Source organism: Tasmannia lanceolata, unplaced genomic scaffold, assembly GCF_043159265.1.
Source record: "Tasmannia lanceolata isolate RefF3 unplaced genomic scaffold, GAP_Taslan_0.1 ptg000018l, whole genome shotgun sequence".
Classification (NCBI taxonomy): Eukaryota; Viridiplantae; Streptophyta; class Magnoliopsida; order Canellales; family Winteraceae; genus Tasmannia; species Tasmannia lanceolata.
The window spans coordinates 48,876,378-48,892,339 of record NW_027518695.1 but is presented as its reverse complement, the minus strand read 5'-3'; positions in this window follow the sequence as shown (position 1 = coordinate 48,892,339).

Here is a 15,962-nt window from a genome sequence, read left to right as displayed (position 1 = left end):
TCCAATGGGAAAAGGCGGGCTTTAAGCAACGAGGCTTGCTCCTCGATGGGAGCTGCCTAACGAGACGAAGCGCGTCTCCTTATGAAGGACCTTACTAATGAGACCACAATGGTCCTCTAAACGAAGGAAATGATCTATCTAAAGGTGTCTAAAAGACTTGGAAAGTCCACCAAGAGAGCAGAAAAGAGCTACTAGGCAATCTCAAATTTCCATTCAATTCTTATATAAACAAATCAAGTACTAAGCAAAGAAAGATTTACAACTAAAGAGTACACAACCTGTAATAATAGCAATCATAGCATGTAGCCTAATGAAGTAAAAACAATATCAAACACTCAAACACTTCAAAGCCAACCACAAACCCCAATACGGGGACTCAGCGAAATCAGATGATGCCAAAGTAATCATCTGATTTCAATACACATATAATATTCCTACAAACCGCCTTGAAATCAGACAGTACTCATGTCGATAATATCGAATAGAGTAGTCATCTGATTTCCTCCTTCCTATTAAACAATTTATTTAAAATAAAATTAATTAGCCCAGACCAGCCGCTGGGTAGCCTAAAAACTTAACTAAATTACAATTACAAAGACTATAAACTTGCAGGACAGTAATTGTGCATTGATGGATAGTAGATATGCATTTTAGCTTAACTAAAATCACGATTATAAAACACAAAGTTGTAGGACAGCAGCTATGCATTATTGGGCAGTAGAGATATGCTTTCTAACTCACCTAAAATAACAATTATATAAAGCATTAGAGACTATAGAACAGCAGCTATGGATTGATGGTATCAGATATGTGCTTTTAGTTCAACTAAAATTGCAATTTCAAAGCAATGCAATTATAGGACAGCAGATGCGCTTTTAAACCCCACTACTAAGATGAACAGTGGATACACTTTTAAACCCAACTATTACAATTGCAGAGTAATGAAACGACGGGACAGCAATTATCCCCTAATGGACAGCAAATATCCATATAACAACAAAGATCATGGCAAGACTGATATCATTTTTAAAATGAACAAACGAGAGGTTAAAGTACTGCACATTGCTGATATTATTTCTTATAAAGTACATAAAAGGACCTCTACCTGCTATTAGCAAAGAAGGTAAACACAAAGAGCACATGCATCTATAAAATATGATTAGTTATAATGTCAACATTTCTTCATAATCACTATATGAACATAATAAAGATATAAATGAATCAAGACATTTAAAGCGCGACAACCTGATAATTCACGAGCATTCACCCTATAGAATCATTCCAAACTAAATCAAATATAACCTTGTTCACACAAAAACCTGCGCACACAAATCTATGTTCATTTCAGTTCATGTACACTCACACAAAAATCTGCGATCATTTCAGCTCATGTACACACAAAAATCCGTGATCATTTCGATTCACGCACACGTTCAAGATTATGACAGTAGAATGTATGAGAATTTAAGGCAAAAATTGTGCTTAAACATGAGAGTGAAATGTGTTAAAACAAGGCAGCACTGTGCTGAAACAGGGGATGAAATATGTCTGCCAAATAGGGGCAGAACTGGGACAGGTTTAAGTGCTTAACTGGGCGAGACAAAAGGGACAGATTCAGGGGCTGAAATGGGCAGAATTTATAGGCTAAAATTGTGCAGAAAACTGGGGCAGCAATGGGGTTAAATCTGTGCTCAAATGGGACAGATTTGTGGGTGGAAATTTGTACAGAAAACGAGTTAAAACCTGTGTCCAAAACAGGGCAGAGTTGTGCGCATGAACCTATGTCCCAAATGGGACAGATTTGTTTAAATGACGCAGGTTTCATGTACAAAAACCTGAGACCAAATGGGATAGATTTGGGTGTATAAATGGGACAAGTTTGACTCACTCAACTGCTTAAGGAATATAAAAACATATGAGAAGTTGCATCTATACACATCATTCAGCTCTTAATATTGAATTACTCTTAATACATTTTTCAGCATCCTTGCAACTCTTAAACATTCTTTCGGATCAGCTACGGGTATTATAGAAAATGAGTTGAATAAGCTCCACTACTAAGCCAAACCCATAGCATTGCTAATATCAAAAGAAAGGCACAAGGGTTATTACCGAGTAATCCTCTAAACTGATACAGAATTCCACTGTCTCATAATTGCTCAGTTTTAATCGATAATTATTACAAACAGAGTCAAATGAACTATAAATACATGGAGTGTATTACAAAGCCAAATAATAAGCCAAGCGATGCTCTGCAAAGATACTACTTACTTCATCATGCACTATTCCAACGACAATAAACTAAATTTCCAATAAACTAATTGCCAGCTGAAAATATCCCTTTCAAAATATTTATTTAACTTAAAATATATATGCGATCCTTTATTTTTCCCAATTTTATACCTAGCTCAAATGTTCAAATGAACATACAATGGAATCATAAGGTGACTGCCTCAATTCCAGGTAATTCACACTCACGCATATTAAAATGTGCACATCCCCACATATAATCATTCACAGCCACGCATGTACACCAATACACTCTTACCATCACATACATATAGCATACATAGTGACAGATATGACCTGAGAATTAACAGTCACAAAAAGCAACAGTAAGGGATTATATTGCCAAATATTTTACTTCAGGAAGCTTTTTCATGCTCTCAGAATCTACACATGAAAAGGCACATCAACCTACTATGATCAATACATCCAAATTTGATTATAGTATCAATCCTGATACCTTATACTAGACAAAAATCACAATTATTAAGTGTATTTCCCTGTTATACAGCAGCTACGGACATGGCCCCAAAAACAGAGAACAGGACTATATCACCCCCCAAAATGCATTTTATCATCATAGTTGGGATTAAAAGAATCCAATAGTTTCTTAAAACATTTCCTCTTTCAAAATTTAAGAGAATTTTTCCAAATGAACCTAATAGTCCCTAATAATTTCCACAATACCGTTCAATAGGAGAGTCCAAACACAAATGATCAACAAAATGTAAAAGCACTGGAATCCATATCTACATGCATTTTCCCAAAATGACCACCTTACGCTCATTTCATTATTTCTTACCATAAAAAAAAAAACAAAATCCACAAAATTTACAGTCAGTATCATTTCCATGCACAATTATATGAAACAAAATAAAATCCATAACACATTTCTACAAGCACAAGGACACCACAAACTAATCAAACATCTGGATCATAAACGGAAATCAAAGCCTATATCTCAAGCATCAATTGAAACTGAAACAAAATTTTACCTTTGATCGGTTATTTCCTCTTTTGAAAACAGATGATGTACTTGATCTTCTACTTTCTTCAATCTCCAACTCCAATTATCACAAAAATTTCCAGATCTTAAGCTTGTAAGGTACAAGAAAGTTAGATCTTAGGTTTCTATATTCGGATCTAAAGTTTTAGACCATGGAAATGATGAAGATGGACAGATCTAAACTCGGTTGATCAAATCAAGGTAAATGAATTCTAAAAATGATTTCTAGAATTTAGAGGGATTGAACACAGGTTTCAACAATTAATTCTCACAGCAAAGAGTCCAGATTCTAAAAAAAACTAAATACGGAAAGACCGGCCGAAAATTGACCGGAATCCGGCTAGAGCTGACCGGAGAAGATGATCGGCCGGAGCTTGCTCAGAGCTTTGATGAGGATGATCGGAAAAGAAGAAGGCTGGAATTGACCGGAATCCGGCAGATCCGATCGGAGAAGATGATCGGAGAGAGGAAAAACAGCAAAATCTCTCTCTCTCTCTCTCTCTCTCTCTCTCTCTCTCTCTCTGATTTCTGATCTTAGATCTCAGATCCCAGATCTCAGATCTCAGATCTGAGATCTCTTTTTCTCGGCCGGAGCTTGGAGGTGGTGAAAATAGGTTTAATGGAGATAGAGGAAGCTAGAAGAAGAAGAAGAAGAAGAAGAAGAAATTAAAACCTGGCCGGAGATGGATCGGAGAAACAATCGGCGGGAGAGAAACCCAAAACCTCTCTGCTCTCGGATTCTCGCTAGGGTTAAGGATCAAGACACGGAGGAAGAGAATGGCTGGAAATGACAAATTTCACCGGATTCCGGTCGGGAAATGGCTGTGAAGATGAGGTCAAAATGGTGAGAGTGATGGGGCCGTAGATCTAGGTTTTCCTTTTGCAGATTTTGCAAACCCAGAATCAATGGTGCCGGCCGGATCTCCGGCAATTTCGTCCAAGAAGAAGAACTCTCTCTCTCTCTGGATGATTCTCTCAATCTCTATGCTTCGGATCGAAGGAACGATCGCCGGAGGAAGAGAAATCAAAGGAAAAACGCCCAAATCCCTTTTTCTCTCGCTCTCTCCTTTCTCTGTTTAAAAAAAACGAAAGATGAACAGTGCCCTCTGTTTTCTGATTTTTTTTTTTTATATAAAAAAAAAAAGGCTGTTGATAATGGCACTACTATTTTTGATAGGGCGCGCGAATTAATAATCGCACCCTTCCCGCTTTGTCTTATTAGACAAAAGGCAAAACTTCGGCTATTTTACAAAAAAGGCACCCCCCTGTGCGGATAATTTACCCCCCTTCTGCATTTATACAACGACACTGACTCGGTCCGTTCGCAGGGCAAACCAACTCGGATTTCGACGAAATTTTACAGGGACCTATGGGGGACCCTAACCTAGCTTAGGGTGCAATTTGAGGCCCTAACTCACTGGTTTGGCGAGGTTTCGCACCAGCGACACGAACTTGGGTCCGGTCAAAATGGGGTGTCTACAGATGCCCCTCTTTGGCAGAGCGTGTGTAACACGCGAATGGCAAAGCTGAACAGACGACACATTTTGACTGACCCGAAAGTAAAGCAAATTTTTGGATTTTCAGGTTTTTAAAACGATATTCATAAAGATAAAATTCTACCAACAATAGGGAGATAGCCTCTCACCGACTCTTAACTCGGCAACTATGACACCTTAAAGAGATAGCCTCTCACTAATACTCACGACTCAACTATCTAAACTAGTTAACAAAGATGAACGAACGATTATAAAAACACAAACACACACACACTTCTTTTTTTTTTTATCAGGCTAAGCCAAAGTAAACATAACAATTGCTCAAAGAGCACCAACCAAACAAACAAACAAATCATTCCAATCACTCAAAGAGTTTTCATTTTTTTTTTTAGAAACCACAATGTAACTTGTCTAAGACAAGCATAAATCCAAACACTCAAAGAGTTTTTCCTTTTTAGAAACCTGTAAAAATAGGCCAAAGACCAATGTATTGAAACTCGTCCAAAATAAGATCAAAACCAAACACTCAAAGAGTTTTTTTTTTTTTATATCATGCGGATCAGTCTAAGACTTGACCAACTTATTAGGGTATTCGAATATTTGAGCTAAACTCAAACATCTAATACCGAGGCGAGACTAAGTCTCAAGCCTGGCGGTAGATATACAGATCATTGCTGAAAATAAATCTGTTTAACTATCCGAGTAACTCTGACTCCTCTCTTTCAAGGTAGCGAATCACTCCGGATCACGCGGTTCTGTTAAACAGTTCCACATAAATCCAAATTCGTATGTCCTGCTAAACAGTCCCATACAAACCTCTTCGCAGATACACATGACTCCTAACACATTAGGAAGCTGCACATTGCGGAACGATGATCAGGCAAGTCACTACGTGACATTGCAATACTAATCATCGGGGTATTAAATACCCGGGAGAAAGAAGAAAAGACCAATCCGTGCAACACAGGATCGGAAATATTTCCTTATTAAAATTTTTCAAAAAGACCAAACCGTGTAACACAGGTTCGGTAATTTCCAATTCTATTAAATTCTTTCAAAACGACCAAACCGTGTAACACAGGTTCAGTGATTTCAAACTCTGTTAAAATCTTTCAAAAAGACCAAACCGCGTAACGCAAGTTCGGTAATTTCCATTTCTGTTAAAAATCTCTTTCAAAAAGACCAAACCGTGTAACATAGGTTCAGTAACCTCCATTATTTAAAACCTCTCAAAAATGACCAAACCGTGTAACACAAGTTCGGTAATTTTTTTTTTTGTAAAATTTAAAAAAAAAAAAAAAAAAAAAAAAAAAAAAAAAAAAACAGATTGAAGGAACAATCAGATAGTGCAACACTAAATCCGATAATTTCTTATTCTATTAAAACACTCTTCAAAACACTTGAAGAAAAGACCAGATCGTGTAACACATATTCTGGTAATTTCTATCTTTATTAAGAAAAACTTCAAGACAGCAGGAAGTTGAGAAACTCACAACGACTGAAAGAAAAGATTAACTCTGAATGATTTCATTGATGAACCAGTCATCTCTTCGCAAAGAGTAACAAAGATGCATGATTTTTATCAAAGACCGGACTCAAGTAACTTGAAACAATTTTTGAAGGTCAAACCTTTTTCAAAGACGCAAAGCATTCTATTGAAGTTTAAAAATCGCTGGAGTAAATTCTAAACTCCTCTGAGACAAAGATTTTTCCAGGAATTTTAACTCCAAAGGAGAATAACCTGACTAAAAAGCTCAATACAAAGAGTGTTCGAACTTCTCTAGTCTCTATTTTATAAAGATATTTATCTCAAGTATCAATGATTACTCGATATCTTTTATGACATAAGTCATAAAAGATGCCCCTGGTATGATTACTTCCATGACAAAATTCATTAGAGAGCAACAAAAAGGGAATGGGCCAAAGGCTTTTATTACTGAAAATTTGAGATTACAACAAATTTTTCTGATAAACACCTGGGTTTACAAGGTTTTTCATAGGTACAAGAAACTTGCTGCGCTCAAAATTTTCTCATCTCTGCCATCTGCTGATATCGAAACTGAGCTGAAAGCCTGTTGACATCTGAACACTGCTCAACTCTACATTATCCACAGGAACCACAAATTCTCTGCCTCTCTGAGCCTCTGAGTCTTTATCACCCCGGCTTTGGGAAGAATACTGACTAAACAGGACTCTGGAAATTGACTTTGACTTGACAACAGACTAACTTTGACAGATAATGACCAAAGACTTTGACGAGTTTTAAACAAGACTCCAAAAGAGACTGAATCTGCTTCTTAAACTGATAAACATTTTTAAAAGAGTCAAAGGTCCATCACTATTAGAGTCTTTTGAATACCATGTTTTAAGATGTTTCAACCTCTTTTCAAGATCTTCGTCATGGTTATATCCCTTCAGATTGTTTAGTTTCAATTTCCTAACTCAAAGAGTAGCAAAAGAAGCTCTGATGGTACTTACTCAGACATTAAAGAAGATCCAAAGAGAAAAATAGAAGCTCAACTAGCTTCCAAAAAGCTCTATCCTTCGTGAAGTCTTGCCATGACCAAATCGCCCTTTTGGGTTTTCGATTTAGCGGACCGCGTGCCTTAATTTTTGCCTGGACTGTCTGCCCTTGCAGATTTTCCATCCAGCAGGCCCAATGCCCTGATTTTTGCCTAAACTGCCCTTTCGGGTTTTCAGCTTAGCGGGTCTAAGACTCCATCATTTTTTTTTCTTTTTCTATTTCTCTACAAACCTGGGCCTAAATACACCAGAAGGACTTTCAGGTAGGCTTAGGTTCGAAAAGGCTAAACCCTAATGTGTTTGCATGTTACTGGACCGAATCTGGACCCTCCAGACTTCCTACGTATCCCTGAAGAAATGGGAATCAGATCCGCGTAGTTCGCCCCATTTGGCTTTGCAAAAGAAGTGACCGAACCCGAATTAATCAGGCTACCTACGTACCCTTAAAAAAGGGATCAGGTCATAACGTAGTTCAAACTACTTTCTTTTCATTCTTTTTTTTTTATATATATATAAAAAAAATGCCCCTAGTTTGGGTTCATCAAAGAAACAAATTGTTTTATAGGCCCAAAGGGTTTGCAAAACGGTTTAAAACATTTAGGCTGTTGACTTAAAGCTCAGGTCGATCAAAGACGGCCTCCTGGTGTACTTAAGCATAATACTTTTTTAACTGATCCAGGTTTGTAGGTTCATTTAATTTTTCTCCATTTTCATTGAGGAGTCTTACGGCTTTTCCAGGCAAGACTTCATCAACGATGTAAGGACCAGACCAGTTTGGCCTGAACTTACCTCTCGGGTCAAACACCGGTGCTCTGTAGGACTTTAAAACAAGATCTCCAGGCTTCAGATCTCGAACATGAACTTTCTTGTTGAAAGCTCTCTCGATTCGCCTCTGATATCCCTGGATATGGTACAAAGCTCTCAACCTCTTCACGTCTATCATATGCAGCTCATCATGCCTGGCTCTAGCCCAATCAGACTCTGGCAAGTCAGCTTCCATCATCACTCTCAAAGAGGGAATCCTTACCTCAACGGGGAGGACTGCTTCCATTCCGTACACCAAAGAATATGGAGTTACACCGGTTGAAGATCTGATCGATGTCCGATAAGCCCATAAGGCATATGGAAGTTTATTCGACCAGTCCTTATAAGTCTCAGTCATCTTGCTAATAATGACTTTAACATTCTTATTTGCCGCCTCTACAGCCCCGTTTGTTTGAGGTCTGTAAGGAGATGACTTGTGATGTCTTATTTTAAATTCTTCACACAGGTGTAACACCTCTTTCTTGAAATGCGACCCATTATCTGAAATCAGCTCGTGAGGCACTCCATATCTGCAAATAATGTTGGCACGGATGAACTTCGCAACTGTATTCGACGTTATGGAAGCATACGAAGCGGCTTCAATCCATTTCGTAAAATAATCAATGGCGACCAGAATATACTCATGCCCGCTCGAAGATTTCGGATAAACCTTCCCAATTATATCAATTTCCCAGACTGAAAACGGCCATGGAGAAGTCATAGAGTGCAACTCCGAAGGAGGAACATGAATAAGATTTGCATAGACTTGACACTTATGGCATTTCTTCACAAATGCGAAGCAATCTGCTTCCATTGTGGGCCAATAGAATCCAAGCCTCAAAATCTTTCTAGACAACATCTTGCCATTCATATGAGGTCCACAAACTCCCTCATGGGTCTGCTCAATAAGCTCTGCGGCTTTGTCTTCATCAACACAGAGAAGCTGTATGCCATCAAATGACCTTCTGTACAGCTCTTCACCACAAATAACGAAGTTGGCAGCCAACTTCTGAAGAGTCTTCCTCTCTTTGCTTGAAGCTTCTGGAGGATGCCCTTTACCAGCAATAAAATTCTTGATATCTATATACCATGGCTTCCCATCTGGACACCTGGCTAAAATCTCTATTGCATTCACATGCGAAGGGGCCCACTGAAGTCTGACAACTAGCGGCTGAACCTCCATTGATATAGAAATGTCTAACATCGAGGCCAAAGTAGCCAAAGCGTCAGCAAAGTGATTTCTGGTCCTTGACAAGTGAGTGAACGTAATGTTCTTGAACTTTCTGACCAAAGATTCCAAATAAGTGTTATAAGGGATCAATTTATCTTCTCGAGTTTTCCATTGTCCATTAATCTGGCAAATGATCAAGATAGAATCCCCAAACACATCAATATCTTGAATCTCCAAAGCTAAGGCTGCCTCTAACCCGGCGATGCAAGCTTCATACTCAGCCATATTATTGGTGCATTCGAACTGCAGCTTGATAGAAACAGGAATATACTCTTTCCGAGGGGATATAAGCACAGCTCCTACTCCTTGTCCTCGACTGTTTACAGCTCCATCAAAGTACATAAGCCACTTAGTACCCGAAGCTTCTTCTTCAATATCCATGATTTCTTCGTCAGGGAATTCTGCCTTCAGAAAAGCATTCTCTTCAACGGGTGCATCAGCCAACTGTTCAGCAACGACACGCCCTTTAATTGATTTCTGAGTGACATAGGTGATGTCAAACTCAGACAATAACAACAACCATCTTGCGGTTTTTCCTGTAAGGGCGGGTTTCTCAAACAAATATTTTAACGGATCCATCCGCGAAAGCAAAAAGATCTTGCTCGAAAGCAAATAATGTCTAAGCCTCTGGGTAGCCCAAACTAATGCTAGACATGTCTTTTCCAACACCGTGTACTTTAACTCGTACTCCAGCATCTTCTTACTGATATAGTAAATGGGCTTCTCCCTTTTAGACTCTGAATCTTGCTGAGCAAGCATGCAACCCATGGCTGTATCTGTGATAGACAAGTACAACAATAACGGCTGACCCGGAATGACAGGTGATAGAACAGGTGGCAAGGATAGACACTGCTTAACCTTTTCAAAAGCCTCCTGACACTCTTCATTCCATTTCTTCGACGAATTCTTCTTCAAAAGCTTGAAAATGGGTTCACACGTCATCGTCAGATGTGATATGAACCTTCTCAGATATTGAACTTTGCCAAGGAAACCTCGGATCTGCCTCTCTGTCTTCGGCGGCTGCATTTCTTGAATCGCCTTAATCTTTTGCGGGTCTACTTCGATCCCTCTTTCACTGACCATAAACCCTAAGAGCTTTCCTGATGTAACACCAAAGACGCACTTATTCGGATTTAGGCGAAGCTGATATTTCCTGATTCGCTCAAAGAACTTTCTCAGGGCGACAGTGTGCTCAGGTCGAGTCTTGCCTTTCACAATCATGTCATCGACATATACTTCGACCTCCTTATGGATCATATCATGTAAAAGAGTTGTAGCAGCCCTCTGATATGTAGCACCCGCATTTTTCAGACCAAACGGCATCACCCTGTAGCAGTAAGTACCCCACTGAGTAATGAATGCTGTCTTCATCATGTCCTCTGGCGCCATCTTAATTTGATTGTAGCCTGAGAATCCATCCATAAAAGATAGAAGAGCATGACCAGCTGTATTATCAACCAGGAGATCAATGTTTGGAAGAGGAAAGTCATCTTTAGGACTTGCCTTGTTCAAGTCTCGAAAATCGACACACATTCGAACTTTTCCGTCCTTTTTAGGCACCGGTACGATGTTCGCAAGCCATTCTGGGTATTCAACCACTTGAATGAATTTTACTTCTAACAGTTTCTTTACTTCTTCATAAACCTTCGACTCCCATTCAGTTTTGAGTTTTCGGAGTTTTTGCTTCTTTGGCTTAATACCAGGGATTAAGGGTAAGCAATGCTGAACAATTTCTTCACTTAATCCTGGCATGTCATCATATGACCAAGCAAAAACTTCCTTGAACTCTTTGAGCAAGGTGATTAATTCTTCACGTTCTTCAGGAGATAAAATTTTGCCAATTCGAATCTCCCGAATCAAGGTTTCATCACCTATATTCACAGTTTCAATTTCCTCTTCGAGTGGTTTTGCTCGGCGACTCTCATCCTGTTGAATCATGTATTTGATTTCAAGGGTAGTGTCGTCGGCATCCTCATCAGAGGGGGAGTCTTGATTATTATTATTAAGTTTATCAGATTCTGAAGCAGAAACATTAGAAGTAAAAGTAGAGGCAGGAATGTACACAGAAGAAGAATGCTGTATTTCATTAAATGTTGAATCAAGTACATCGAATGAAGAATTACCCACATCGGGCTTTACAATGGACTCTTGAAACAAATTTACAGACTCAACGTATAGATTGACATTTGTGTCAATTAACTCTGAACTATGCATTAAAAGAATATCTGACTCAGCATCTGATTCAACCTCATTAGAAGAAGGAGAATCAACATCGACCTCGGAAGACTCGACCTTTATAGTACCTGCATCAAAAGAATCGTTAGAATAAACAGACTCTGAATCAGACTTAAAGACTGACATGGACTTACGGACAACCGACTTTTTTGAAGGGACACGACTGTTTAAGTAAGTAACCTGAGGTATGACCTGAAAGGTCCAGTTAGTCAACGGTTCCTCTGCCGGGGTGATTAAATGAGTAGGATTCAGAATTACAGCCCTTCGATCAATTACGGCAATAGTCTGCGAATCTTCAAGGAACATTGAATTCAGCAGGCTCGGCTCTATATGCTCTGCCCAATCAGCTTCTGACTCAACTTCTGAAATCTGTAGACTAGTCTGCTTGTCTTCTAACTGCAAATCGAAGAAAATTTCAAAGCCTGGCAACCGTTGTCCTGAACTCTCATCCAGCCAAGTCTCGGCAAAGCCACAGAAAGGGACATCAGCACCCTCTTTTCTAAACCGGCCGTTCATTGTCAAATTAATTGGCGCCATTGGTAATTCTAACCCTCTTCGGCGACATTCAGCCCATTTCCTCATCAGCAATTTCATTTCTTTAACTTCCTTCTTGGAGGGCTTGTACCCTAGCCCAAACAGACCATTGAAGGATTCGAACTCAGGGAATTCAGTCAAACCCTGATGGTATTTCCCCAGCCCTGCACCTGGCATGTATCCCTGTCGGCGAACCATCCGAACAACATTCGAGTTTGTGCTGGTTAGGAAACAAATTTCCTCATTCATAGCTTCCTTGAAGGTGATGACACTCACCTCTAGTGAGAACCCAGTCAAACTAATATCCTCAGCTTTCTCCATAGATAGGTCCTGAGTAATCAGCCCTACTTCAAGGTCCGGGTCTCCCTTTACTGTTACTACTCCGTTTTTACGAAGAAATTTCAGTTTTTGGTGAAGAGAGGATGGAACAACCCCGAACTTGTGCAACCAAGGGCGCCCAAGTAATAGCAAAAATGAGGCTTTGATGTCCAAAACTTGAAATTCTATTTCAAAGTCTTCTCCTCCGATTTGAATTTCAGTTACCAGGGTTCCGATAACATCTCGGCGAGTACCATCGTACGCCAGAATACCCTGTTCAGATGGGATGAAGTCTGCGGGACCAAACCCAAGAGTTGTAGCTGTACTCAGCGGGCAGACATTCAAAGCAGAGCCGTTGTCAACCAACACCTCTGGTACCCTCTTTTTGTTGCAAACCACTGTGATTTTTAAAGATTTGGTGTGGTCTCGGCCCTCAGAAGGCAAATCATCATCAGTGAAAGACAAAGTCTTAGACACTCTGGTCATGGCAACCAAGCTTACCAGATCATCAGGAGTAGTGTCTACAGAGACTTGTGCCGAGTTAAGCTCTTGAAGGACTAACTTTCTGTGCTTAGATGAGGCCATGAGTAAACCCCATACTGAGATATTAGCTTGAGTCTTTTTCAGCTGTTTCAACAAGCTCTCTTCTTCTTCATCGGCGCTGGCCTTACTGACTTTATTCTGTCTCTGGTTTTCGGCATTTCGCGCAACCTCTGCAGGATTTTCTACACTCAGCTCTGGAGGTTTGAATACACGCCCGCCTCGGGTCATATGACGCATTTCGTCACAAAAGTCATCTAGCAACAACAGTTCATCTTCTTCAAAGTCCTCAGCCCGTAGGACATATGGAGCTCTTCTCATATTTCTGACATTGTCAGTCTGAAATACACAAGACTGAGATGATGATGACTCAGCAACTTCGTCATCATCGAAGGAAATCACGTAACGCTCTCTCCTTTCTGCCCCTTCCAGCTCCCTATCATCAAACTTCACGACATAGGTTTTTTCTGTGGTAATGGCACAAATAAGGGTTGATGGATCAAGCAAAGGCTCACTAGCAAAAATTGCATTGATAGTAGGAGGAGGCATGGCATGATGGTTGGGAAGTGGGTTTTGAGTGACGTTTGGTCTCTCCACTGCCAATTCATTTTTGTCAATCAGATTTTGAATGGCATGCTTCAAGGCCAAACAATTTTCAGTCAAATGCCCTGGACCTCTATGATATTCACAATATTGGTCCATCTTCCAGAATGCGGGCAAAGGATTGGGTGGAGGTTTGATATCTGGGAGCCGGATCTTCCTGTCTTTCATAAGCCTTTTGAATATCATTATTATAGGATATGGAAGAGGATCAAATTTCCTGTCAAATGTACCTCTCCTGGGTGCTCTGGCAGCTTCTGTAACAACCTTGGCCACAGGCCTGGTATAACTGACAGCATGAACTTCCTTGGGCTGGACCATAGGTCTTTTCCCTTCTCGAATCTCTGTAGAAACTTTTGCTCTCAGACCCTTTGCTATGGCATCTTCCGTCTGAGTACCAGTCTTGATCAGATGATCAAAACTCGGATAATGCTGAGGAGCAAGAAAATGAAAGTACTGAGGAGACAAACTTTTCAGAACCAGCTTTATCTGTTCTGTTTCAGACATTCTCTGGCTCAGCTGAGCAGATTTGCGTCTCCAACGCCTGATAAAGAAAGTAAAGGTCTCTTGAGGACCTTGCTTCAACTGCTTTAGGTCCCTCTTTGTGACCTCAATACCTTCTTCCATCGAGAACTGCTCTATCAATTTCTCAGAAATGTCCTCTAGGGTTCTCACTTCTTCAGGTTTCAACCTTAAGAACCACTTCTTTGCGATTCCTGTCAGAGAAATCGGGAACAACTGGCCCATTTGCTCACGGCTCAAACCGTACTGCTGGGATAAAATGATAAACCACCTCATGTGGTTACGCGGGCACCCGGTTCCGTCATATTTATCATAATCAGGAGCTTTGAAGTTGGGCGGCAGAGATACTGTTGAAGACAGTATTAATTCGGAGACATCAAATTTCTTTGGCCCCTGCACCTTCATTTGCTCCATGTCATGAGCCATCTTACTGAATTTCTCAGACATCTCTTTTTCAAATTTTTCAAATTTTTCTTTTTCTCTATCAACCCCTGGAGCGCAATACTCTGCGGCGTATTGGGCATCATCTATATCAGCCTCAAAGGGCGAGATATCAGGTCTACGCGCTTCCGGAGATGCAGCACGAGTATGCTGAAGTACCGGTCTAGAGGTGGAAGTCTTATCACTTATCTGGGTCTTCATACATGCCATCTCCTCTTTCATCCCCGCCATGTCTCGGGTGAGATTCTTCATCATCTCTTGCATACTGAGCAGAAGGTCAGTCGAGTCAGTCATCTGGTTCACTTCAAAGGAACCGGAAGACTCTGGTGAAGGAGGTAAATGTACTGCGGATGACACAGGAGAATCAAAGTGACGAACAAGTCTAGACACTGAAGTAGGTCTAGACCAGGCAGGTTTAGCTTGGGAGTCCTTTTTGGGAGCGATGGTTGCTATCTTTCAGAATCCTGATTGGAAGTTAACAAACTAGATTAAATGATTGACAAATGAAATAAGATAGTTTGCACCAATAGAGAGAAAAGAAAAACAAACATCCTTTGTATTGATTATATTAACAGGTTACAACACCAGCGATTGGTTACATGAAAAAAATGATGAAACCCTGAATTGCCAGCTGTCTATAACATGTATCAAGTAAAATTCTTTCTTTAAATTTTCATCTATAATGAAATCAGATTTACAATTTTTGACTCTGATTATATTCAAGTAAAACAAATGAAAACAATAAAAGAAATGACAATCTCGATCCAAAGATCCTTATGGTTCACCAATTCGAGCTCTTCGGAATGCAGGCTCTCCAAATACTCCTCCCTTTCGGAGCTTAAACATGAAAGCGGATCTCCTCTCCGTGACTTTGTTTCTCCAAGCAGCTACTATGGATGCAATGAGGTCAGGAGTAAGGTCTTCACAACAAGGTGGTGTAATAACCTTAGGAGGATACAAGATTCCAATAATCTGAGAAGGGAAATACAAAGGTGCATAGAAAGATGATTTTTCTAAACCCATAAGATGGACAAATGAGTATGGGCATGTACTGGTAATAATTTGTGGACATGATTGACTCACCCAACGAATTTGATTTTCTCCTATGGTCTGCAACCAATGGTGCCATTCATTAAGCTGAGGTTGCTTAATCTTTACCTTCCAGGAATGGAAACTCTTAAGGGTGTACTCAATGCGGTTTGGTGGTTGAAGGATAGTGAGTTTTTCACATAACCACACGTATAACAGCTTGGCACATCCAAAAAAGTTATCCTGCACCTTTCTACTAGCGATAAAGTCTAACCCATAAAAGGTTTCAGCCAGCATAGTAGGGACAGGATTTCTCCCCTCATTTATCTGATCTATTATTGTCAACAAAGTGAAAGGAGCGGCACTAGAGTCTCTGCGAAGGACATGACGTGCAAAG